The sequence below is a fragment of the Numenius arquata genome, chromosome Z, assembly GCF_964106895.1.
Source record: "Numenius arquata chromosome Z, bNumArq3.hap1.1, whole genome shotgun sequence".
In the NCBI taxonomy this organism is placed as follows: Eukaryota; Metazoa; Chordata; class Aves; order Charadriiformes; family Scolopacidae; genus Numenius; species Numenius arquata.
The window spans coordinates 19,849,967-19,876,941 of record NC_133616.1 but is presented as its reverse complement, the minus strand read 5'-3'; the positions used below and the strand labels follow the sequence as shown (position 1 = coordinate 19,876,941).

The window sequence follows — 26,975 nt, the reverse complement described above, 5'->3', positions numbered from 1 at the left end:
TGGAAAGTCCACAACCTCTCTGGTCAACCTGCTGAAGTGCTCAGTCACCCTTACAGTGAAGAATTGTTGAGAGGGAACCTCCTGTGTTTCAGTTTGTGCCCACTGCCTCTTGTCCTGTCACTGGGCACCACTGGAAAAAGCCTGATTCTGTCCTCTTTGCACCCTCACTTCAGGTACTGATAAAATCCCCCCTGATCCTTCTCTTCTCCAGGCTGAATGGTCCCAGCTCTCTCTCAGCCTTCTCCCATATGCTCCAGTACCTTAATCGTCATTGTGGCCATTCATTGTACTTTCTCCAGTATGTCCATGTCTCTTTTTTACTGGGGAAACCAGAACTCGACACAGTACTCACGCCAGTGCTGAGCAGAGGCGAAGGATCTCCTACCCTGACCTCCTGGTTACACTCCTCCTGAAGCAGCCCAGGATACCACTAGCTGTCTTTGTCACAAGGACACATTGCTAGCTCGTATTCTACCTGGCATCCACCAGGACACCCAGGGCCTTTTCTGCACAGCTGCCCTCCAGCTGGTCAGCCCCCTGTCTGTACTGCTGTCTGGGGTTGTTCCTCCCCAGCTGCTGGATTTGGCACTACTCATTGAACTTCATGAGGTTCCAGGCAGCCGATTTCTTCAGCCAGTTTTCAAACACAGAATCATAGAATCGTTTAGGTTGGGAAAGACCTTCAAAATCATCAAGTCTAACCATTAACCTAGCACTGCTAAGTCCACCACTAAACCATGTCCATAAGCACTGCATCTACACATCTTATTAATACCTCCAGGGACGGTGACTCAACCACTTCCCTGGGCCACCTCACTGTCTGCTCATCCAGCCCATGCTTCATCTGCTTGACTGTAGCAACCCCTGACTGTAAAGCAGCCCAACTCCAACATGACAGACAGAGCATGTTGCAACCCAGACTACTCCTTTGCAAGCAGGAGATCTGCTTGTAGAAAATGGAGATTTCAGATCCCCTTCAGCAGACAAGAGCCTAGGGCCCAATATTCCTACTTACTGGACAAGTAGCTCTAGCTACTACGTTCATAAGCAAAAAGGGGCATTACTATTTCTGCAGTGAGTTAGGGTGCCTGTTTCACATAAGGTTTTCAGATATATCTGAGGAGCTGCTAGAATCTCAGGTCTCCATGCAAACCTGTATCTCAGGAAGGTTCCAGGTGGGAGACAAGTGCTATCGCCCTAGATAGAACAGGTACACCAGGAGCTTTCAGACCACATAAGGCATCTCCTCGTCCCACAGGTTCAGACAATGCTAGGAGGCAGGTGTGCACCAGGTCACTGTTTGGGACAGAGATCTATAGGTGGGATATATGCAGAAGGTTTTGCTACAAAATAAAGTTTTACAGTAATCTAAAACAGAAAAGCATCATAAAAAATACTTTGTGCTCAGTTTCTGTCAGATTAATCTTAAACATTACTTTCAGTCTGTCTCAGGAAGCATTTATAAACTTTGAGGCTATGACAGTGCAAAACAGGAGAAAGAAAATGAAAAGGACACACAGGGTAAAAAGAAAAATGAGGGAGGAGTTTACCCAGTGACACACAGCAAGATGTGTACCAACAAGAAACAAAGCAATTACAAAAAGATAATCCATTACTACTTTAATTACTTAGGATGTAAGCTCTTATTCTCAAAGCAGTAAAGAAAAATTACGCTATTGATGGCAATAAAAATAAAGAACCTTAAGCCACTGTTCCAAACACTCTGTACCAGTAGGTGCAGAATTAAAAATAGATGCAGATTTGGAAATATTTAGATAGTTATTTTTAAATTTTAGAATTAATATAATCCATAGAAATGTTGATGAGATACTAGAAGTTCCACTCTGCTAAAGCAAAGAATATATTTCGTAAGCACTAAAGTGTGTGTTTATTCTTATAATATTTTTAAAGTTTAAGAAATGTACCAAAGTAAAAAACTCAGTCCCAAATTCATGGCTACAAGAAAACTACATTCCATTCAAAAATACAGAAAAATCATAATGATGATTCAAAAAAAGGCTTTGACAACTTCATAAGGAACACACACCAATGATTCCTATACAGCTGTGGTAAACACTGATATTAGTTAGGAGACTAGCAGTTGCAGAAAACTAACACGCTTCAGAGATGATTACCAATATCAACAAAACCAAGCAAAATAACCAAGAGCACTATAAGATGATATGCCTAATCAAAACTAGGAGGAATAGTAAGCCAAACACAAGTCAATAATGAGTTACAGATGCTACACTGGCACAAACACTTTTTTTTTAATTTTAAAAAATATATAATTTTACTGGTCAAATAAAATGTTTTTGCAACCGCTCTAGGAATATGGCTTTAATCTTGGAGGATATACTCATTCATGAGGATACCAAGTCCTCTGTGTGGCATGTGAAGATAAGCATACATATAATTGTTTACAGGAAAGAGCTTAAGGCACTTAACATAAATAATAAAGCTCTATTGTTTCTTTTCTCTAAATGTAACTGCTAGCCACATGTAATAAAAGCTCGCTGTGTTGTAAAAACTTCATTAAATAAAACCAATAGTTCAAAATACAGGCTTTCCACTTGTCTGCATCAACCATAGAATACAAGGTTTACATATTATGGTAGTGACTAATTAAAGAATTTCCCCTAGTGATTCACATTTTCCTTAGATTCACCAAATATAACTACACAATAACAAAAACCAGTAAAAGTTGCCGTAAGATTAACTAACAGTATGCCAAGAAACAACTGCTTCCAGACCATATAGGCAGCAGCATCATTTCAAATATAGGCAACTGTGAAAGAATCGAGCAAAAAGAGAAAAAAGCACTGTCACCACTGAGCAACAGTCAATACTGAACCCGATTACACTGCTCTAGGTAAAAAGTGCTAATAAGGTTTTCTACTTTGTGGACTACTCAAAAAAAAAAAATAATAAAACAAAATCAGCTAGAACCAAGAACAAAACAAAGATCATGGTTCTCCCCAGGTAGGACACGCAAAGTTCCTTCCAGCCTAGGAAAGAATTGATTTGTGAAACATTTTAATAAAATTAACAGCCTATTTCAACAGAAGATCCGGTGCAAAAAAAAAGCAACCATGAGTTGACACGGACACTGACTTTATCTGGGAGCTGCTACCCTTCTTCTGGAAATTAAATTATTTTATAGATCTTTGCTGCAGGTTTGTGAGAAAAATGAAAGGACAGTATGAGTGGAACCATGGCCTTGGTTAAAGCATAGAACACTTCAAAGGGTGCAAAAACTCTAGCAGGGAGTTGAAGAACAATCTCTGATACAAAAAAGAAAACAAAAAAGAAAACAAGAAAAAAGGAAAAAGCCTATCAAGTTTATCAAACACTTCCCATTGTCTTTCTTTTCTTATGACTTGGCAAAGCTCTAACAGTTTCTGCTGATATTCTACATATGCTGCTTCACTATTTTTGAGGGGACATGAGACAGAAGAGGCTGCATTTCTGCCAAACGCAATAGTTCAGCTATGTCCACTAATAAGTAAAACATTTTCTTTTAATCATATTCCTTTGATTAGGTCTAGCAATCCCACACTTTTTTTTATCAAGGAATGCAAACTCAAAAGCATTGGGAAATCATAAAAACATTTTTGAATTAACGCTTGTGCCAAGAAGTACCACACGCCACCGTGTATTCCACCACAGCAGAGTGCAGCACTAAAAGATCAGGCACAGCAAATCTAGCCACGATGCCAAGATCCAAACCTTCGAAAAGCGTTAGTTCCACATGCTCACCAGAAAGCTTAAACAGTCAAAGATCCCATCCTCCCTCAAGTGAGCGCTCCTCCTCCTGTGCCCACACCTACCTTTTCCCACTCGTCTAGTGCTCCTCTAGTGCTCGTCACACAGTGAGTCACTTCCTCTTGATAAAACAACAGAAAACTAGCAAAAAGAATGTATTTGTGCTACCTTAGCAAACGTAAGCACCTTGCTAGGTGATTTGACAGGTATCTGAATTGGGGAAATAGAGGAGAGGACTGGGGAGAGTCATGGAGACTCCATGACGCTTCTTCCCAGCTGTGAGCTGTTCGTTTGGTTCAGTCCTGCTGCCCTGTTTGCATCTCCTTCCACTTTCTCCAACACCAATTAGCAGCTGGTAATTTGATAGGCCAGCTGCTAGTTATTAGATGTCGGAGACCAGGATGGTGACTCGGCAGGTTACAACCCTGCTCATGTCTTACATGGTTGTCACTATACTGATATGGGAATAAAAAGCTCTTTGCAAAGCCGTTTACTTAAGAGATCACACTCGTAAAAGTAATGAAAGAACCCTCCTGAGCGAAAGTAATATCATAAATTCAGAATTGCTTCACTTCAAGGTACCTATAAAAGCTAAATTCTGACGAGTAAACAAATAGCATGAACAGAACTGTCTGCTTCAACTACTTGAAAAAGTGATTCACTAAAGCCACATCTCTTGCAGGAAGTGGCAATCTCAACGAAGGTCTCATTAAATAAATAAAAAAAGTTGTGTAATGTAGTTGATGAAACACGGCTTTCTCAAGACCAAAACCTCTAGTTTTCCATTTTCACTTAAGGAAGTCAGAGGAAAAAGTTACCCAAAGTAACTTTTCCCCCTACTCTATTTAGGACTATTTCTGAATCACCCTTCTCCCCCATTTCAGGACAGGAAACCTTTTTCCATTCAGATCCAATTCTAAGATTGTTTTTTAACTACACCAACACATACTCCTGCATGCAGCATAGCTATTACACCATGAATAAAGAACATGGTTCATCTATATGGAAAGGAAGCGTGCCTTTAAACTTTATAAAACTATGAGCCCAGTCATCTTCAAGAATTTCTAACACAGAATCACAGAATCATGCTGGTTGGAAGGGACCTTTAAGATCATTGAGTCCAACTGTTAACCTAAAACTGCCAAGTCCACCACTAAACCATGTCCCTCAGCACCACACCTACCCACCTTTTAAATACCTCCAGGGGTGGTGACTCCACCACCTCCCTGGGCAGCCTGTTCCAATGCTTAACAACCCTTTCGGTGAAGAAATTTTTCCTAATATCCATCCTAAACCTCCCCCGGTGCAACTTGAGGCCATTTCCTCTTGTCCTATCCCTTGCCACTTGGGAGAAGAGACTGACCCCAAACTCAACATCTGTGCTAAAGCCTGACAGGGCATCCCTCCCTACTAAGCCTGACACTCTTCTAACAACTATGAAAGAGGAAAGAAGATGAATAGCCATTGCTGTATTTTATTTAGTGTTTAGTAGCTATCACTACAGCTCTGCCATGCCAGCTACCATACGGAGAGACAGACCTTGTCCTATACAATATCAGCCAATGCTGAATGCCAGGAGCCCGAGGCCACAGTCGGCTGCAATGTTATAGACAGATGCAATTGGAAAAGCCACAACCATCAGTTTTCAGAAGTCCAAGATTCAAATCCATGTGTGTTTACACAAACCCTGGAGGGAAAGAGGGCATTTCAGGCAAACAATCCAAATATGAACTTCAGTCTCCTTCCCAGACAACAGGGTGTAGCAGCGTCAGCTTCCAGGATTGGTCAGGATTCCATTGAGGGTGAGCACCAGTGAGCGTCAGAAGAGGAAAATGGAGGTTTCTCTACATAGGTCAGAGAAGAGAATCACATGTAAACATATTGGAGGAAGCAGCAAATGTGAAGGACAGCTAATGGATGTTCCCAACACTCTAATTCCTATAAATCATGCAGTGAAAAGTTCATCCATGAGAAAAATGACAGACACTGGAGTGAAGGATCCTGAGGACACTGGTTTCATAACCCACAGTCCTTAACTGAGCTTAAAATAGCCAGCTGAACCTCAGACCAGGATGAATAACATTTAAAATTTTATCATTTCAACAGAACTTCATTTAAACAGGACTTAGGCACATTTTCTTTTGAAAAATAAATCTATTATATTTGTAATTATGACACCTTAAAATATAATGGTATCATAATCTACTAAAAACACTTAAATAAATGTAAACAATACATGTTTACTGACAAAACAGAAACCACTAAGCTTATGGACACATCTGAAAGAGCAGTGTGGAGCAGAGCCCCTTGAAATGCCGTGCCAACTTCAGACTGCAGAAGCTTGTTCTAAAAATGCCATAGTGTGAAAAAAACAAAAACAAAGAAACAAAGGCTGTATTCATCAAGTTCAATGACTTGTTAATTTAAAAGCTGCGCATCAATTGGAAACTTAAAAAGCAGGAAAGCCATTTTCCTCTTTCAGTCTCTAAACAAAAAAAAATAGGCACAAAAGGATAAGACACTTTTGTTCTAAAATCCTGAAGAACATAGTGACCAGGAAAGGTCAGCTCAGTTAATAACTGCTGATAACAGTTATTTTGTTTAGTATACCCTAGAGTTACACATGCAAAACATGTTTTTATGAACCCTTTCTTTTGTTATAGAACAATATTTAACTGCATATTGAATAGTAGTACTGTACATTGTGTACAAAATGTTGTACATTGTATTTAAATTCAAATTTTTACCTAAATGCAGCTTGATACTAATACAGAAAAATAATTAATCCATATCTAGTAAATAGAATATAACTTAATATTCTCTGAACAAGCATAGCAAATAATCCTCTAAATGTATCTCAAGGTATAAAAAGCTCAGCTAGATAAAAAAGCTGCAAAACAACTAGCTGTTTGCTAATCAATACATTATACCTCATAATAAAAACTTAATTTTTAGGGGAAAAGCTTAAAGCTACAAACACAAAAAAAAGATTTAATTTCTTTACTTTTACATATTGGGCCCTTTTTCCATTTTAGCTACATGGATTTAGTGAGGTGTTTTAGTGATATGGGTTTTTTTGTCAGAGTTAGGTTGATGGTTGGACTAGATGATCTTAAAGGTCCCTTCCAACATAGACAATTCTATGATTCTATTACGTCTGATTTGATAATGCTCACTAAAAGACAGGCCAGGCCATCAGTATCACTAGAACTGCATGCTGGCGATACTAGCGGAGAGAACTACGGCTCTCATGGCAGCACTGTCATTCCTTGTTCTTTTTTCACTGAGAAATTAAAAGCAGTCAGGCTAGGACTTAAACAAGCTTCATGTACAGGTCTGGTCTTGGAGCCTACTTCTTAGGCTCAGCGTTTTGAGGGACTACAAAGCCTATTTTGGCTACAAGAGTCTACTTTGAGAGATAATTTTGTGTCAGACGTTCTCAGTCAGTAAGTCGTCATTAGATAAGACAGTTGCCTTTCTGCCCCTTCCTTGAGCACAGTCACTCAAACAAAGGCGAAGAACAAGATGCCTCAGCCACGGTAAGCAACTAGGTGAGAAAAATTGGCCCTCCTCCTCAGGGCAGGAGGATCCATGTGTTGAGCTTTAAAGAAACGCAGAACTCTTCTTGAGAGAAGGTGGCCAGACCCAAATCTCTCACGATTGCCAGATTTGGGTGGTTTTAACCTGAAGTTTGTACAGAATACACACCTGTCAGAAATCAGAAAGATTTTCTGTATTACATCAGAGCTTGTCCAGCCTTGCCTTTTAAACTAAGACCATTTCCAGCTGTTCCAGAGTAAAACACATGTCCACTTAATGTTAGCAAACTAACATTATTTTAGCAAATACTTTCCTGGAGTGTTCAGGGAATCAGCTGCAGCCTCAAAATGCAGGATATAATTATAATCCCTGTCCTATTGCAGTGCTGCAAGCGCTAGAAGAATGCAGAGAACAACGCAGGTAATCCTGTGCTCCCACAGACACAACAAGGAAAGAGAACAAAATGAGCACAAACCCTCACTTTCACATTTTCTTATCACTCAGAAAAGATGACCATGAACCTGCAGCTTATCTGTAAATGTAATATACCATTCGGAAAAAGATATTTGATCATATATTCTAGAAAACATTACAAACTCAGAGTCATTACAGAGTCAGCTAATAGTGAGTTTTGTGCTTATGCCACTATTGCATCACTTATTCCTGTCTTCAGGAATCAATTTGGAATATAGACGATACCTACACATCATTTCATCTCGTATCTTTTTCACAGTGATTAAGAAGCTTGCTTACACTCCCACTATCAGATATCCTTCTGCATATTCATCTCAGCCTTACATAAATGCAAAGAGTATACCATAAGTCCTCTTTAAAAGGTTTGTTTTCCATTTCCTTTTTTATATTCTTTTCCTTTTTTTCCTTTTTCCTTTTTTCCCTTTCCATTTTCCTTTTTTATATTCTATTTACATTTTTATATTCTCTTCTGAAGGTTCTCCAGTATTTCACACCCTTCCTGAAGTGCACCCAAAACTTCTGAATAGACAGAGCTAGATTTACCGGAGTGAGCTATGGGAGTCTCCAATGCACTAATGCAGTGAATATATAGGGAAGTCTCTGCACAGCTAACCTTCACCCGTTCCTTACCACCTTTCACTGCTGGATGCTAAACACCTCACGTGCCTTCTTAGAGGAATGCAAGGTCACCACCAGATACTCACTTGCTATTCCTGTCACTGTACATCTAAGCAGAACATTAGCCCTTTTTTTTCCCCTCAACAGAGGACACAGTCATCTGAAACAGTCTTTACATTACTACTTTCCAAGACTTTTTTGTCCTGTTGAGCAACCCCTACATTCTTTGATCCTGAACTATGTATCTTGGTGTTGACATGCATAAGACAATTGCCACATCATCCTGCTGATTCAAATTGTCTTGTAAAGGTTATATATCCTGTTTTTCTCGTTTACTACCTATACTGTAAACTTTACCAAAAAATATTTTTGTATCTCAGTCAAAACTGCTAGCTGAGACATGGCATGGTAGTGTCAAATCACACTCCACGGGACCTACTAAAATCAGCTACGTTTTGAGATCTCCCAGTATAGCATTTTTTAATTAAAAATGTTCCCTACAAGCACCAAATAATGCAAAAATTTCCAGACTGACACGATTACCATAGAAAAATCAAGATATTTAAGTTCAGTACTGCAACCTCTATGATATAAACCCAAAGCTTTCCCCCACCCTGTTTTTATGTATTTTGAGACCTGTTGTTACTGATAAGCTTCTATCCGTCAGAAAAATCTGAACTGACCATTCTGTTCTTTCACCCAATACATGAGGCTTTCTTTAAGCATGAGAACATTCTCTTGCGCGGTGTCTTAATTCACAGATGGAGGCTAAAAGTTGGATTTCAACTATTTTAGACAGCCATCATCAAAAGAGAACAGTCACATAGTCCATTACAAATGAGAAGTTTAGTGCAGCTTCCCCAATTTAAGCATGAGTGATATGCATGACAGAAGTGTACTCAAACACAGTACAGAATTATTTTTTCCCAGGAGGCAAAAACTGTGCAAGCATAGAAGCAGCATGGGGACAGTGTATTTAAATTTGAAATGCCACTTTGAGAAAATTTGAGTGAATACAAATAATTCAAGCAGCCGGCAGCTAGGAAAGAGCTTTTACTGCCTCTGTTGACTGCATATATTGCAAACATTCTGAGAACTAACTCTTAACCATTGCATATACAAAGGAAGACACTACCAAGCATCTGTATCATATTCTTCCCAAAAAGAGACAAATGCAATCAGCTAAATAGGAAGTTCCAATTCTTATGGTCTCCTAGACTTGGAAGAAAGAAACTGAAAGGAGTTGCTTGGCCCGGAGAGACACAGAAGTATGTGCTGCCTCAAGTCTGGGATGAACATCTGGACAGACGTGAACGCAAGTGCGCATCACCACTGGTGAAGATCCACTCAAGTAACACTCCAGGGAAGAATTTCACGCTTTCCCACGATCCATATTAACAAAAATCAAGCAGAGGAACCTCTGCTAAAAAAGAGCTTTTCACTTACCGAAGCTTCAGAACGGGAGTTTGTCTAAACAGGGACCTCTGCCTGCCCGCGACTGCGAAGGGATGTAACAAAATAGGAAGTTACCAGCCTCCGCACAAGTAACACTTCTTCCTGTAATTCTGAAAGCCAGAAACCCCCGCCCCCGGCTCCAGGACTCGCGGGGAGCGGTGTCGGACTCTGCCCCCCCTCCCCGATCCCACTCCCGCTGCCTCCGCACCGGCGCCGAGCCCCGCCGCCCGCGGGAAAGGATGCTGCCCGGGGGAGGGAGCATCCACCAAAGGGGCGGCAGCTCCCCCCGTCCCCAGCCGCCCCCGCTGGGCCACCCCCTGGGGGACGGGGACGAGGGAGGTCGCGGATGCCGAGCCAACAGCCTGCAACTCCCCCAGCTGTCCAATTTTAGGACGCATTGCCACAAACCTCACGGTACTTCCAAAGAGCATTAAGTGGTCGGCTATATAATGATGTCCACAGCAGGGTTTTGATGCAAATGAGTCAATTTGACGATGTCTTTAAATTGCATAAACGTGCACAGTGAAATAAGCCTTTTAGGCAACAGCCATCAGGGAGGAGCACTCACACATATGTACCCCATGCATTATTTAGGGCATCAGCACTGTGAGAGAAGCAACTGAAGCTATGATCCCTTCCTTTTAAAGCTAACAAATGTATTACAATTAGTGACTTAGAAGAAAACTGCAGCCATCAGCAACATAAAAAGGAATAAAAGCAACGAGAATTAGAAGGAACATTGCAATTAAGAGAGGGACTGGGAAGTTAGTAAATGGAAATCCGAAGTCGCCGGTAATGTGCCTCTTACTAAGCACTGACAGTCCTTCCTAAGCAGCCACTCTCCAAGAACAGATATTGCATTCTAATACCTTAATCAATACAGATGTCATCCAGAGGTCTTGGCCCCAATTCCAGAAGAGATCCATAATAAACAATAAATGTGTTTGTCCTACACTAATGTCGCAGGCAAGACAAGCTGTAGATCTGGATACAGAGCTTCATTTTAAAACCAGTGATATCTGAGCTGTCTGAGGCCCATCAGCCCTTCCCATCAAGGAGATGGACACTGGTCTGGGAAGGTTGTGCTGGTTCCCCGCTCCACCAGCCCCAAGCACTACCAGCCAAGGTCCCCAGGCTCCCCCAGAGTTTGTCTCCATGTATCTCTACCATCTCCAGGACTTCTCCCCACTTTCAAGATCCTTCTCCCTGCAGGATGTTCACCTCCTGCAGCACCAAGAGCGAGGTGGTAAACAGCTCCTCTTCAAACTGGCCACCTGTCACAACTGGGGTCCCCCAGGGACTGATACTGGGTCCAGTGCTGTTTAACATCTTCATAAGTGATCTGGATGGTGGGAAAAAGTGTACCCTGACCAAGTTTGCTGATGACACCAAACTGAGAGGGGAAGTGGACACCTTGGAAGGGAGAGCCACTCTGCGGGAAGACCTGGGTGGGCTGGAAGAGCAGGCTAACAATAACCTTATGGAGTTCAACAAGGACAAACGTAAGGTCTTGCACCTGGGAAAATACAATCCAGGAGTGCAGCAGACAGGGATCTACCTTGCTGGGAAGCAGCTCTGTGGAAAGGGACCTGGGGGTTCCAGTGGACAAGCAGCCCACTATGAGTGAGCTGTGTGCTGCTACAGCAAAGAAAGACAACAGGATGCTGGGTTGCATCAACAAGGGCATCACCAGCAGAGATAAAGAAGTCATTATCCCTCTCTACTCAGTGCCACACCTGGAATACTGTGCTCAGCTTTGGTCCCTGCTATACAAAAAAGATATGGACAGGCTGGAAAGGGTCCAGAGAAGGATCACAGCGATGATTAAAGGACTAGGAAGCCTGCCTTATGAGGAAAGGCTGAGAGAACTGGCTTCGTTCAGCCTTGAGAAAAGAAGGCTTAGGCAAGACCTCATCACCAGGTTCCAGTATTTGAAGTATGGCTACAAAGCAAATGGAGACTTCATTTTTACATGAAGTCACACGGAAAAGATATGGGGTAATGGTTACAAGTTACTCCTGGGGAGATTCCAACTGGACAAAAGAGGAAAATTTTTCACAATGAGAACAATCAGCAATTAGAATAATCTCTTCAGGGAAGTGGTGAATTCCCCAACGTTGGATACTTTTAAGATTTGGCTGGACAGGGTGCTGGGCCATCTTGTCTAGACCATGCTTTTGCCAAGAAAGGTTAGACCAGTTGTCCCTCAAGTCCCTTCCAACCTGGTATTCTACAATTCTTTCCGCTCCCCAGACTCTTGGCTTTCCCATGTGATTGTCTACAGGCAAAAACACAAAGCGTGATCAGCCTGCTCACTGGCTCATGCCTATTCGCTAACGGGAGGATTCAGGAAATACCCTTTTTGCTTAGTAGAGGCGTTACAAGAAGTCACAAGCAGCCCACACAGCTTTAGTTACCAAGCAGCAGGTTTGTACTCGAGAGTTCAGAAGTTCAGTTTCAAACCCTCACCCTACACACGCACCATAATTACCTGTGGTAATTACCCATCAGCACCCACAATTTAAGTTTGTTTTATTTTGTTTTGCCTATCACAACTACCCCATCCCCTTCTCCCTGCTGATCCCAGTCTGTAAATGGGCAGGCTGGCTGACAGCAAAATTGCCCCAGCACAAGCCCGATGTCTCAGGCCGAGCTGTTGCTGGGCTGATGCCCACTTCATTGGCTTATTCCTACTGCTTTGACTTGCCCAGCCCATGTTTCTGCATACCTCTTTCCCTCCATTTGAACACACAAGCTCAGCACCCACTCCCAACCTTCGGAGCACGCGTTAGCCTTCACCCTCTTTAACTAATCATCAGATTCAGCCAGGTGACCTGTTGAGTCCCTTTCTGCTGTTTGAATGATGTTGCTAACTCCCCATCATCCATGACCCCAGTATAAGGCTGCACTGTGAGCTGCAGTTTTGAAATGGTTTTGATATTCCCTCTTCTATTTAGAGGTACTGTAATACATTAGCATATATACCAATTGTCCTGCTTTCAGCTGGGAAACAGTTTATTTTTCTATTGACTGCTGCAAAAGGAATGTCAATAATCCCTACTGGTTTTGTTTGTTGCTACTTGATGTTTACATTCTTCAAGAACTTTTTTCCAGCTTCCCATAGGAGCAGAGACAGAATGATGGAATGGCCAAAGGAATATTCCATACCATAGATGCAATGCTCAGTGCACCAATAGGGGTCAGCTGGGTGAGAGGAATCTGCAATCACTGCTTGGGACAGTGCCAATTCACCAAGCAGTGAGAGTGACCTGTCTCATTATTATTGTTATTTTTCCTTTCCTTTTATTGCTTCTATTAAACTGTCTTCATCTCAACCCAAAAGGGGTTTTTTCCCTTCCTTTCCCTCCTTTTTTTTTTTTTAATACTTTCCTCTTCCTCCCCTAATCCCCCCATCTTCCTGGGCGTGGAAAAAGGGAGAGGAAAGAGCAAGTGTCTGGGTGGTTCTAGCTGCCAGCTGGGGTTAAACCACACCACCATTATTTTGAAAACTTCCATTTATTTTACTACTAGTTAATACATAAAACAGAAGTGTGATTCAACAGCAACAGACCCAAACTGTAACCAGACTCTCCTTGACATACCAGATTTTTGGTTTTTTTCCTTTACTGAGCATGAAAGAAAGGATAGGATTGGATCTTTTTTTTTTTAAATTTTTTGGTGCTGTATTCTGGACTTGGTCGAATAGTTGCCTGTGCTGACAGACTAATACATTCTTTTCAGTGGACTGGGCTGTAGCACTTAAAGAGATTCCAGGATGCAGAAGGCACTTAATGAAAGTGCCAGTAACTGTTCCAACTACCATAATTTGTAATGATTTAATAGTAAAGGAAAAAACATCGCGCAAAAAAAGGTGATGCAATTTACCAAAAGTGATTTGCCACAGAACACATGAAATCATGCCAGAAATAATATGATTTCAACATGCACGGACACTTTCATGCAGTTTGCACATGAATGCTCTAAAAGGACAAACTCTTCTGTCCTGAGAGTGGGAAGAGAGTGAAACTGCTGTTCCTGAAACAGGGGAAGAAAGTGCCTGTTCTTATTGCCCACTCCTCCTTCCAATGTTCTTTTGGCTGGTGATTCAGGAATGGCTGCTCCAGGGACAGGCTGATTCCAGGTGTTACTCCTTCTTGAAGGGAGGGATCTGCGCTGTCCCTGTTGGCAGCATGAGACAGGACACTGCAGAACTGCTGCTAAAAATCTGAGCCTCACCATGCATTAATTGGTTACCTTACAGTAGCTCAGTTTTGAAAAGCATTTATCTCCTGTATTATGTATGAGCACACCCTATAAAGTTACTAATCACTGTATAATTACAGCGAGGCTGTAGAAATGAGCACTTTGGCACAGAACAGAGAGTGGTATAGTTAAGTGGAAAAACGAGGTGCGTTTTCACTGGCCATATGCAAATTGACCATGCAGCGTTTAATCAACTACTAAAACATGAGATGGCAACATATTCTAAAAATCATCCACACAGAAGAAACCCTCAAGCATTCAGAACTGTAATTTCAAGGATTTAAACTCTGCCACTTTTTGAGCTCCCTGTACACCTTGTTTTGATCCATCCAATCAGGATTGCCAGAGCTGCACAAGAAAAGAATCAAAACATTTCAAAATTTCAGGGACAACTTGGTCAGATGCTCATTCAAGGAAGAAAAAAGAAAAAACCCACAACACTTTATTTACATCTCACTTGTTCAGCCATTTCCAATAAATTGGAAAGTCATGCCCTGAAATATGTGCTACGGCAGAGCTCAGAGGGTTGTGATCAGCAGTGCAGGGTCCAGCTGAGGCCTGTAGCTACTGGTGTTCCCCAAGGATCAGTACTGAGTCCAGTCTTGTTCAACATACTCATCAATGACCTGGATGAGGGGACAGAGTGTACACTCAGCAAGTTTGCTGATGACACAAAACTGGGAGGGGTGGCTGACACACCAGAAGGCTGTGCTGCCATACAGTGAGACCTGGCCAGGCTGAAGAGTTGGGCAGAGAGGAACCTAATGAAGTTCAACATGGGTGAGTGCACCTGGGAAGGACCAGTACAAGTTAGGGGTTGACCTGCTGGAAAGCAGCTCTGCAGAGGGACCTGTGAGTCCTGGTGGACATGAGACAGTAACATGCCCGTGGCCAAGGCGGCCAATGGTCTCCTGGAGCACATTAAAAAGAGCGTCATCCTCCCCCTCTACTCTGCCCTTATGAAGTCACATCTGGAGTACTGTGTCCAGTTCTGTGCTCCCCAGCTCAAGAAAGATGGACTACTGGAGAGAGGCCAGCGGAGGGCTACAAAGATGATCAAGGGAATGGAGCACCTCTCTTAGGAGGAAAGGCTGAGAGACCTGGGTCTGTTTAGCCTGGAGAAGACTGAGATTCCCTCTCATCAATGCTTATAAATATCTAAAGGGTGAGTGTCAAAAGGATGGGGCCAGGCTCTTCTCAGTGGTGCCAGTGACAGGACAAGGGGCAACAGGCACAAACTGGAACAAAGGAAATTCCACCTGAACTTAAGGAAAACCTTCTTTACTTTGAGGGTGACAGAGCACTGGAACAGGCTGCCCAGAAAGGTTGTGGAGTCTCCTTCTCTGTGGAGATATTCAAAGCCTGCCTGGACACCTTCCTGTCCAGCTTGCTCTGGGTGAACCTTCTTTGGCAGGAGGGTTGGACTAGATGATCTCTAGAGGTCCCTTCCAACCCCTACCATTCTGTGAAAGCAGTTCTAGGCCAACTACCCTTCACAGCCTAAGCACCAGTGAGAACTGAAAGCAGAAATGAGTGAATTAGGGAGATCTATATGAATGGGCAAATTAGTAATCACCAGAAGCAGCGAACTGGCTGTATCCACATTAACCATTTCACCAGCATCCTGAAAAGCCATTGCTCATTGCTGTTGGCAAGGAAGAAGTCAAGATGCACGTGGCAGTGACATATGTTGCATTGTAGCAAGACTTTTTTCTTTTCCTATCCTGCTGCAAAGGCTTCAGTTAGATCTCAATGAGCCATTCTCTTAGAAACCACTCTTTTCCCACACGATGCAAAGTATTGAATAAGTCAAATACCAAAGCCATACCTCTATTTTCCTGTAAACTTGTACTTGCAATGTAATTGCAAAAGGAAGCAGAAAAGGAACCACATTTTTCGTGGACAGGTTTTGTAGCTAAAAAACCACAATTATTTCATTTTTATTTAACTATTTTAATTATTTGTATAGGAACACAGTAATACAGATAACATTTAAGAACCAACTACTGAAAGGATAGCAGCACATCTTTGAAAAAAAGCCTTCCTGATATACAAAACAGCAAATAGAAGTCAATAGTTTGCATTCACATTTGGAAATTCTAACTGCTTCAAAACCTACACCTTCCTTGCACAGTAACATTTAAATTGCTGTGACTTCAGATCTGGCAGGTTAATGTCATAAAAAATAAGCAGCATGGTTTTAAAGCTATATTGCAAACTGAGCCACATTCTGACTGCTTCACAAGATCACCAGACAGCTGTGTAGTTATAGCATACAGTGGAAACTATCATTGGAAGATGGGGGAGGAAATCCAGTGAAAACAGTCAGATTCTGTTACCAGCTTCTGAGTACACACAATTGTTTTCCAATAAATAATGTGTCATCAGATATCTACTAGCATCAACCTCCGTGCAAGGCTGCATTTAAGTGGCAAAAAATTAACAACGTCCTTCTTAAATTTCCTTTTAGGGTAACATAAAAATTCCAAAACAGCACTCCTCAAAACCATGCTCTTAAAATTACTGATTTATGACTAGAGCCTTAGTTTCAATACATTGGCAAAGCTTATAACTACCTTATCACTGAACAAGCAACAATAACATGCAACAACTGCATCACTCTAATTTGACATAGCTCTAGAGGCAGACCTACAAACTGTCCAAACCTAATACAATGGGTAAGAAATGTGCCAACTGCTATGCTGTGTAGTGAGCAACTGTCCATATTTAATATACACAGGAAAGTTTTAACAGCTAAGTGCAGTTATTTGCAAATCTACTTAATCTCTGTTCTAGAGAGGATTTATTCCTCAAGAAAAGAATCAGGTGTTTTCCTAAGAAGGCCACAAAACCGTTATCCATTTCAAAATAGGAAACTATGCAATACTTCCTTCCCATCACATCTTCCTTCAGTATTGCAACAGCATAACATCAGCTGCAACTGCAATCTGTTATAATACTGGCAAAGAAGGGACGCTTCACCCCCAGAGTGCTGCCTTTGCAGGTTTACTACAGAAGTTTTTAAAATGTTTTCATCCTATGGTAAATCAAGCTTCCCAAAGCTTTTATTACAATTACAAAGGCAGAGAAATATAATTAAACCCATTTGTACAAACAGACCCAGGGAATTGCTGACAATCACCTGTGGCTTTAATAACAGGAGTACAAGATGCCATTTCCTATGGTTTTCCCTCCCAAGACCACAGCGAGCAGACTCCCAACGACAACCACAGCCAGCATGAGTTACTCCTGACAGAGTGTCATGGTAGTTTAGTAGTTTATAGTAACAACCACCTGCACTGAAAGCTAGTTTCTCACGAACGTACATTTTAACAAAGACCAAAAAAAAAAAAAAAAAAAAGAAAAGAAAAAGGTTACATACATAGCTGAGAATGGCTTATCGTACAAATACTCCTCTCTTGCACAAGCACCACGTTTGGCTTTGAAAAGATTCATGTTATTTCTGGAACTGGCATCTTTCAAAGGTGGTATATCCAACAGCACCACACTTCTCTGAATTAAAGGGTAGGAAGTGCAACACCACATCAGTGGCAAAAAAAATCTCCAAGAGCCAAAACAGCCCCCTCAAAGGTGAATTGTGTTAATTACCAGATTTGGAAACTCTTGAATCCCTGCTAAGCAAAGCCCCTTGCTGAGCTGGCCCTCAAAAGACGGTGGGACATTATTTCTAGGCTTTCTTACCTTAAAGTGACATGGCTCCTGCCCCACAACATGCCACCCCAGGCTGGGTGCACTCTGCAGTGCCAGGGTTTGGGTATCAGGGGGCTGCCCAGTGCCAGGCACAGACGGTGCCACACAGTCCAGTGAGCCCACCACACGGGACCTGCTGAGCCCCTCTGCAGAGCTGGTGGTGCCTCAGGGAACACTTGTTTAAGAAAGGGCAAAAATGCCAGACAGCCAGAGGAAGAGGGACCAAAAAGGAGAAAAAAAGCAGCAGAGCCAACACTAGGGCCAAAGGAGGAGCTCCATGGCAGAGCAAGTGTTTCCTGCAGCCCATGGAGGACCCACACCAGCACAGTCTCTGCAGCCTGTGGAGGACCTGGGCCACAGCAGGAAGGAAAGGTGGGAGCAGGAAGAAGCAGAGTGAAACCCCTGACTACTGACCACAGCAGTAGTGGTCAGTAGTCCCCAGTCCTCCCACGCCACTCGTTACCACTCTAAAGGGAGCAACTGTAACCTGCAGCGATAACAAGACAAGGAGGAGAAGTTCCCTGGAGTAAGTTGAGCTTGGAAAAGGGGGACAAAAGGTGTTTTCCCTCTGTTTCAATGTTTGTCTTTTTGATTTCCAGTATCTGAATCAGAAATTAAAAGATACATGTATTCATTGGTAATAGTTAATTTTCCCCAAGTCAAGCCTGTTTTGCCCACAATGGCAATTGGTAAGCAATCTTTGTCTTGACAAGCCTTATTGTTCCTGTTCCTCCTTATTCTTGCCCACTAAGGTGGAGTGGCAGGGAGTAAGTCAGCAGCTGGGCAGCAGTTTGGCTGCTATCCTGGGCCAACACATCGGATTTGTATATATTCTATTTTCTGCTGCCTCTAAAATCAACTGGATGACGTACAGCGAGATAAAAGCGAGGGCACTTCAGACATGAAGCTTTGTTGTCAATCCTGAAACCACCTTGTTTGTACAGAGAAACTCACAGGAGGTTCAGCTATGACCCCCTTGGACATTCCTCTCCTCCCTCCAAAGGAGCACCACCCAGAAAGCAAGCTAAGGGTGTGCTGGTACAATCCAGCAGCAGCCCACGAAGAACTTCAACAAGAACTCTGACATCTCAGCCAGAGCAGCAACAAGGTACCGCCACTTCACTTGGCAGCCCCAGACACATGCTGAATTTAGCATCTGTTGTCATTAACAGCTGACTGTTAGCGCTATGAACTTCATTCACTAATGATGACATTTTAGTTCACTGAGGTTTCTACCTAGAACAACCAGAGGTGTAGACCATCAGCCTCCAGCTGGGCAGCTTAGGATCAGCCACCATAGCAGCTATGAACAGGCTTTCTTCTCGAGTATGCTGGCATTCTTATGAAGTGCTTTGTGAAACTTTTCAGAGTGGAGAACATTAAGAGGTAAAGCTCTTCACTAATGAATCTCTAGCCCTGCAAATCTGAGGTAAATCTTGGTGACTGAAGAATACAATATGGAAGCTCTTTATAAAAAATGAAAACATCTCTAGCTTAGAAAGATGCAGCTACAGAAGCAAGCATGACCAATCCAAATCTGAAACTGTGCAGGCACTTGATAAGTCACCACATTTCTGGAATAGGACAAACATTTTAGGAAATGTCTCCGATACAAATTACTTGTTTCTAAGTCTCTGAAATTTTCATAAAGGATTCGCAGACTGATTTGAGATCCTCCCTCCCTTTCTGGATACCCATAATTATACTTCTCTCAAGGAGTCAGGAAAACAAGTCTCTACTTGGTGAGACTAGGCATTTTGGTTGCTGTGTTCTGAGGACAGGTTCTTCCCTCATGACTTATCAGATGCCTTATGAAGGGCACATTAACATTTAGCTAGGACTAACATGCTACCAGTTATCCACATCTTCCAGTAAATAATTTCTTTCTATTCTTAAGTTATATATATATATATAGTACTGGCAGTCTTTGTGCATGAGAAAAATTCCCAAAGAGAAGTGGTTCGGTTAGGGTTGGAAACATACTCACTGGCCTAGACAGTATAGACATGAATAAAGCATGTTCAGTTCTAGACGTGATCTCTGAAGTCTGAGCAGACCAACTGCTACAAGAAAAGCTTCTAGTGCATGCCCAGCAATTCATTCACTCTGGTGAAGAATGATACCTTTTACTTAGTACATTACAGTATGCTGCATTGGACCTCAAAACTCAGGATCTCCTAAGGAGAAACATATCTTTCCTTTAATACGATATAGTTTATTTTATGACTGGCGCGTTTAGACTGAGAAGCCCATGGAACGGAGCTGCAGGGGTAGTTTCACAGTTTCGAGTGATACCTGGCAATGGACTTAAAGGGAGAAAAACAGCATTTTGAAGTAGGGAGAGTTGACTGTTTGGATCTTTTGAGTTTGTCAAGACAAATAATTACTGGTAAGTCACCTGCCTGTTTTCACCTCCCTGCTACTAGTGGTAAAAGGGAAGTGCACCAAAAGGCCAAAATTGATTAAATTTCTTTCAGTTCAAATCTCATTTGTCTTTCCAGGAAAAAAAAAAGTCTTTGTAAACAATCCCATCTCCTGTGACTATGTTCATATTTCACTTTGAATAGTGGAGTAACAGCAAAGCATAGCATTCTTTAAAGTTAGAACTATCAGTAACGATTAGATATTAAAACCTATTTTAGACGACTCAGTTTAAAAAAGGAAGGGAAAGACAACAGTGCAAGGAAATCCTGCTTGATAGCATTAACACTGCAGTGGTGATGACAAGGTAGTATATTAAAATCAGTGAACTACAGCCACTGTCCATAGTTTTCTCAGACAACACCGGCAGGCAACAGGCACATTTGCAGTGAGCTCCAAAGAAAATATTATTCTTCATCCATATATGGAAATCAGGATCTGACAGATAAGCCATATTTCTACAACCATTTGGAAGCATAAAGGTGAAAACAGGCATTTTCAGTAGTGTCTGGTTCCCAAATAATTTCTTCAATCAACTGTGAACAAAGGGCTCACTCTTGAATAGAGTAGTTCCTCTAAGTATCCTTCCTCACCAAAGTATTTTTACTTCTGCTTAATACAAAGAAATAAAAGCTAAACTCATTACACTCAGAAGTGCCAGAGACTGCATAGTACGATTACATCGAAAAAAATAAACAGCATAAATTAAAAATCATTTAATATTTGTATTTCAAGCACTACTGAACTACAGCCTTGAATTACTGTCCCACTTGATTCCAACATTTTCCTTAAATAAATTAGAAAAAATACAAAGATTAAATAAATTTGAAGAAAATGTGCTTAAATGTAAGACTCCCATGTCTTTGGTCCACATTCCATAAGAATATTATTTCTTCTGCTACTGCATATTGGCTACGGCAGTTAAGAGACTGAAAGAATCATAACATAAAAAACTCAAACAACTGAGGGTTTATAAGAAATGTCATTGCCAAAGACTGAAACTAAGCACACACAGCAATAGTCACAGAAAGTAAAATCTACAGTGACGGAATTAAACACTATGTTCATCTTCGACAATTCCTAATGTACAGGACCATGTATGAACACCCCCATCTGACCACAGACCCACCCATATATGGTGTTATTGAGGACAAAGTTATGACAGATGTCACAACATCCCCCTCTTGTGTCACCAGGGAATTCCCCAGAACTGCTAAACAGCATGCTCATATTGCTGAACTGGCTAACACAATAAAAAAATCCACTGATTACAGCCTAGCACTACAGGTTTACAGTTTGTCTTAAATCAGTGAGAAATGTAGATTTTGCATAAAGTCAGCTGACACACCAAGAACATCCAGAAAGCTCAGTTTCTACTCCCTGCCCTGACTGAGATCAGTAAGGAGAGACAGGTCCATTTTATGGTGTTATTTTAAGCTAATTTGCAGGAGAATGCAAATTCCAACAATTATTACCAACAATTAAAGTGTCAGGCTACTCATAAAGTCTTCACTATGTTTGCTTTCCTATCTGCCAAAACATTGTCAAGGACTTAAAATAAATCTGTTATTAAATAGTTTTGAGGACATACTCTGCTGGTCTGAAACGTTTTTTACAATCATTCAACTCCTACGCCCTGAATTTTTGCATGGGGATGCAGCCTTTAATCAGCAAATTTAGGCACACTGACAGAATGCTTGCTTTTCTTGGTTACCTGCAGGTCCTTTGGAACTAGCCCATGGCACATGGGTAGCTGCAGATCAAAGGCTGTAAAGCTCCCATTTACATTTTCCTTTAGTGACAAGCATTGGACATCATTTGTCCTCAAAGTGGCATCCTATTAGTATGAAAAACACTTGCTGTCAATGTTGTTTTATGTATGTCTCACAAAAATCAAATCTCACTTTAGCTTGGGAAAAAAATTGTGAGCTACACTTCTCTGGACTACTGTTGCCTGCTCTGTTCCTCTGACTACCCTAGAAATCATTTGCTGGATGCACTACTTCAATTCATTCCTCTTCAAGACTGATGACTACAATCACACCCTGAACTCAGAAGAGACTCTCCCCAGCCTTCTTCACCCCTATTGCTACCTGAAATAGTATGGATCGTAAGAGGTCCCCAGTCCAACCTCTTGCTCAAAGCATCAGTGAGCAGTCTGGAACATGTGGCTCAGGGCTTTATCCTGTCTGGTCTGGGAAACGACTAAGGATGGTGTTCTGCACTTATGATCCCAGTAAGAAAAGCACTCGGAGTCTCTAAGCCATTTTAATGCTCTCATTTTAAATGCTATTAGAGCTCAGGATTTGTCCAAGCTGCACTGCAGAAGACTTGTTCCCCCAGCCTACCCAGGTCACTATGGACGGCAGCCCTGTTCTTGAACGCATTCGCTGGTTCTCCCCAGCATGGTATTTATTACCTGCCAGCCTGAGAAGCAAGTGCTCCCTCAACTTGTTCTGATCCTCATGCATCCTAGGGTATTTTTTTCCCTAGCTGCTTAAAACTAGCAGTTCACAGTCATCCTGTGATGTGCCAGAACTCCCAGCTTCTTCTCAAATTTGAGTTGTCTGGTGGTTTGATTTGTTCTCAGAATCAGAATCACAGAATGGCTGAGGTTGGAAGGTAGCTCTGGAGGTCATCTTGCCCAACTGCTATAGGCCTGAAACTTACTAGAATATTTTTAATTTTTACTCATTAATAGTACTCAGTTCTTTGTAGAATTTCTTAGCCTTCCTCTGTACCAACACACCACTAACTTTTATCTGTAAGAACTTAGGTGCCTCAGCATTTTGGGTAATGATTTATTTGTAAATCTGTATCCAGATTACCCAGTACCTGGGGCAATGTAGTTTAATTACAGGGTAGTGATAGAACATTCACGTAACAGAAGGACGGTGCTGTCTGCAATCACAGCTGTGCACCAGTGATGTTCAAATCCCAGTGCTGTAGTACAGTACAGCCTAGGCAACCCTGAAGAGCAAAATCAAGACTTTTCATCAGTACAGGACTCAAAAATAGCTGAGGTGGAAATCCAATAGATTTTCCCCAAAACCACACATTTTTATCATTTGGTGCAAGGCTCAGAAAATAATGGATATCAAAAACAACTCTTGTTCCTAGCATAGCAATGCAACAGGATGCGCTAGGATAATCATGGTGTGTAGAGTCATCTGGTTTGTGCTGCTATTATTTATTTTTTATATATATTCAAATGTATCAAACCATTTTAAGAATCATTTCGGGCAATGAAAAGACAAGTGAAAGATGAATTCTGGCACATGTTCAAAAAACCACAGTTGTATCAATGATCACAGACTGACCAGTAACAAAAAAAACCCAGCCATACACACCACCCTTTTGGGTTTACAGGATCAGAGAGCAGACATCTGTCCTAGCACATTTCCATTCCAGGAAAAAAAAGATGTCTACAGGGACTGGTATTTACGCTAGTTAGGGAGGCAGAGCTGGTTTCAGAAAAAGTCTGTTTTTCAAAGCTAGCCCTTGTGCAAGATTCTCTCTGCGATTTCTCCTTCATTTTTCAGATATACAAAGAAACCCTTGGCTTCACTTTGCCACTCCTAGAACTGCTGTTCTTATCAGGACCCACAGTCAAAACACAGTTGTCACAAGTCAACTCTATAGACTTTCCTTCCTTTTCACCCTCTGACTGCAGTCCTCCTAGACTCTGATGAGAAACACAACTCGTGAGGAAAAACAGCTGAGGCACTGCATTAAGCATGTTACTATTGCAATATGACAGAAAAATAAGAAAAAGCAGCATTTAAAGTATTGTTGAAGAAGGCTTGATGGCATTTTGCAGCACTAGCTTGTCAAGAACCCCCAGCTTAATCTTGAACGACACTCCAATATAAGCAGCATTTTTTTATGGTAGCACAGAGGTAAAGACAGGAACAAGCGTTCAAAGACCTGCAGTTAGCACAACTGTAGGCAGCAGAAGTATCTAAAAGGAATTACAGGTACAAGTTGTTCTCAGGTTTCAATCAGTTCAGTGAACCCTTTTATGAATGCTCATCCTGACTGCCACCTGAAGGACAAGGGCACTCTTGAGTGAAGACAGTATCAACACAGTATTTCCCAGTATGACTCTCAACAGGTTCTCCATATAAAATTACTTGAGTGCAGGAATAAAAGTAACACAGAGGCAGCTGACAGTGCAGTTTATTCCCCACCCCAACTTCCCTTGTTTGCATTTTCCTCCAGCAGAGAATAAGATTGAAATACTTTCCTGCAGAGTAAACGTATTTAAAGAGTCACAAGAGGCTTAAAACAAAACTGAATATTCAGGACAGAATTGTAGTTTTCTTCAAACATTATTCTTGAAGTTCTCCATTTCCCTTAGTCCTAACTCTCCCTCACTCACTTTTCAACAGGCATTCTATCCTTCTGATCAGACAAAATTATTTGACTTCAGACTTGGTGTTCCAATTTCTCACACTCTCATAAGAAGCAGTAAATCCGACTTATTTTCCCCTTAAAATTACTTCATTACCATTTTAGGGACAGGTTTTTTGGTTAGTTTTTTTGTTGGGTTTGTTTGAGGGTTTTTTTATGATGCAGCAGGAAAAAAAACACATTATTAAAACATCTGCTTGTGGCAATTCCTACCACCTTCAGGAACTATTTAAATGAAAGAAATGGCCAGTTTTATTCCCTTAGGTAAGGGGCAGCTCTGAACATGCAGAAAAAACAGACTGAAGTTGTAGAATGCACAGGTAAGAAATAAACATTCCCAAATAAAGGGAATGCAAATAAGTCTGCCTTGCCCAGAGTAATACAATGTGTGTTGAATAGTACTATGTTTTATTTATGGACTGTTGTAAAAGTGAACTTCAAGCATAAATGTCTGCATATATTGTGCCACCACAAGTTCCAGAGACACTTTACCACAGGTTACGGATTTATGCAGGCACTACTTAATCCACTAACAAGTACTGCAGCTGGTTATTGCTTTTTTTTGTCTTAAATAAATTATTTTGGTTAATATTTTTGATAAATTCAGTACCCTACATTTACACCTTGCTGGAGCAGGAAAATGAAGAATGTAGTTCAGTGCATAATGCCACTATCTTTCAAAACAAAGATTATACTTCAGGAATGTATGCAGGCAAGTTCGAGTTCTGTGCAACCTCTTTTTACCTAGAAACACAAGGAAATAAATGAAGCAAGTCCCTGCACAAAAGACAGTATCTATGAAGAATAGAGCAATGAAACGGTAAATCAGCAGTGAAACACGTGCATTGAAAAGGTACTGCAAGTGTGCACACACATTCACTTTTCAGTTTTATCTCTAACTTCATAAAGTTTTATTGAGAAACCAGACTGATTATCAAGCCTCTTCCCACCCATCCCAAATTACACAAAGATGAGTACTTTTTTCTCAAAATATTTAAGGAAAGCCCATGTGTTCTGATAAACATCCTGCATACACTCTAAGTCTTGTAGGAGCAATTTGAGATATCTGATAAACTGTAATAGGTACTGAAAAGCTATTCCAATCATTACTTTCCAAACTACAAATAAAATGCAAGCCTGAGATTGCTGCAGTGTTAACTTCCACTCACTGCATCTTACAGCCTTTAGTCAGGTATGACAAGTTGTACCTTTAACTCCTCTGAAGAAGATTAAATTCCATTATGTTTAGTTTTTCACGCACTGCTTCTAAAGGAAGATGTTGAGCAATTTGAGCACTTAACAGTTCCCAGCAGCAAAATGTGACGCAGCACTACATAACAGTAGCTATAACAGCACCATCTTTGTAGCATACTGCACTGGTAAATAAAAAAAATTTAAAAAAATTTTTAAAAAAGCCACTTCAAGGAAGTCTCCTTGAACTGTTAATGGCTGCTTACCCTCTACTGCTTCTATAAGTCTAGGAAATTCTTCTGGACATGAGCCACCAAGCTTGTTCTAAAGCAAACTTTTCCAGAAGAGATAACAGAAGAGTACTCATGCCTGTCAAAGGCAAAAACATTATACTAGAAACAACACAGGGCTCCGTCTTTCTCTGAAAACAGCTCTGTAAAAACATGTATTTCAACTAAGTTGTGGATATAGCCACTGATCTTTAGTTCCATATGGGGATGCACATGTTCTATGGATGTCGAAATAATATCAGTTCATGAGACCACAATGGCATATGCTTTTCTGTACATCTAATGTAAAAGCAACCACCAATATGCACTGCTCAAGCTTTTATTACATAACTGTTTACAAGATGTTTAACAGATCCCTAATCTTAAGTAATCTCATGACTAGATACAAATTTTGTCACTGATCTGCTACAAAAAGGAATGAACATTAAGTTTAGATCAGCCCTTTACACAACGCTCTTTTCCAAAACTAGGTCACATGGCCATCTTCCCATGCAAAATTTTGAAAACAAAGTAGCAAGTTCAAGGGATCTACTATTTTCCACTTGCAAAACCTCCACCTTTTTACAGCAGCATACCAGCCACCAAGCATCAAACAGTAAATGAAAGTTTTAAGGCCAAAACACCTGAGGTTTTTTCCTACAAAATTGCTTCTGACGTCCCACATTAGGTGACAATCATCACTGGGTTCATCATAACAGAGTACATATACATTGCTGAAAGCTTTAGCATATGATACAAGCTACTCTTTTAAACATTAAGTGTTCCATAAGCTCAACAGTAAGGAACATTAAGTGCAACAGCTCACTTAAAGCACAACAGAACACATTCCAGTTT

General features: G+C 41.2%; 1 protein-coding gene across 1 annotated transcript in view; it reads right to left on the bottom strand.

Moving 5' to 3' along the window:
- Positions 1 to 10,081, bottom strand: part of IL31RA (interleukin 31 receptor A) — a 36,111-nt gene extending 26,030 nt beyond the window's left edge. Inside the window, exon 1 of the mRNA XM_074166500.1 lies at positions 9,844 to 10,081. The gene's annotated coding sequence lies outside the window, so the exon portion shown is untranslated. The remainder of the gene's footprint in view (positions 1 to 9,843) is intronic.
- Between the last annotated feature and the right edge of the window lie 16,894 nt (positions 10,082 to 26,975).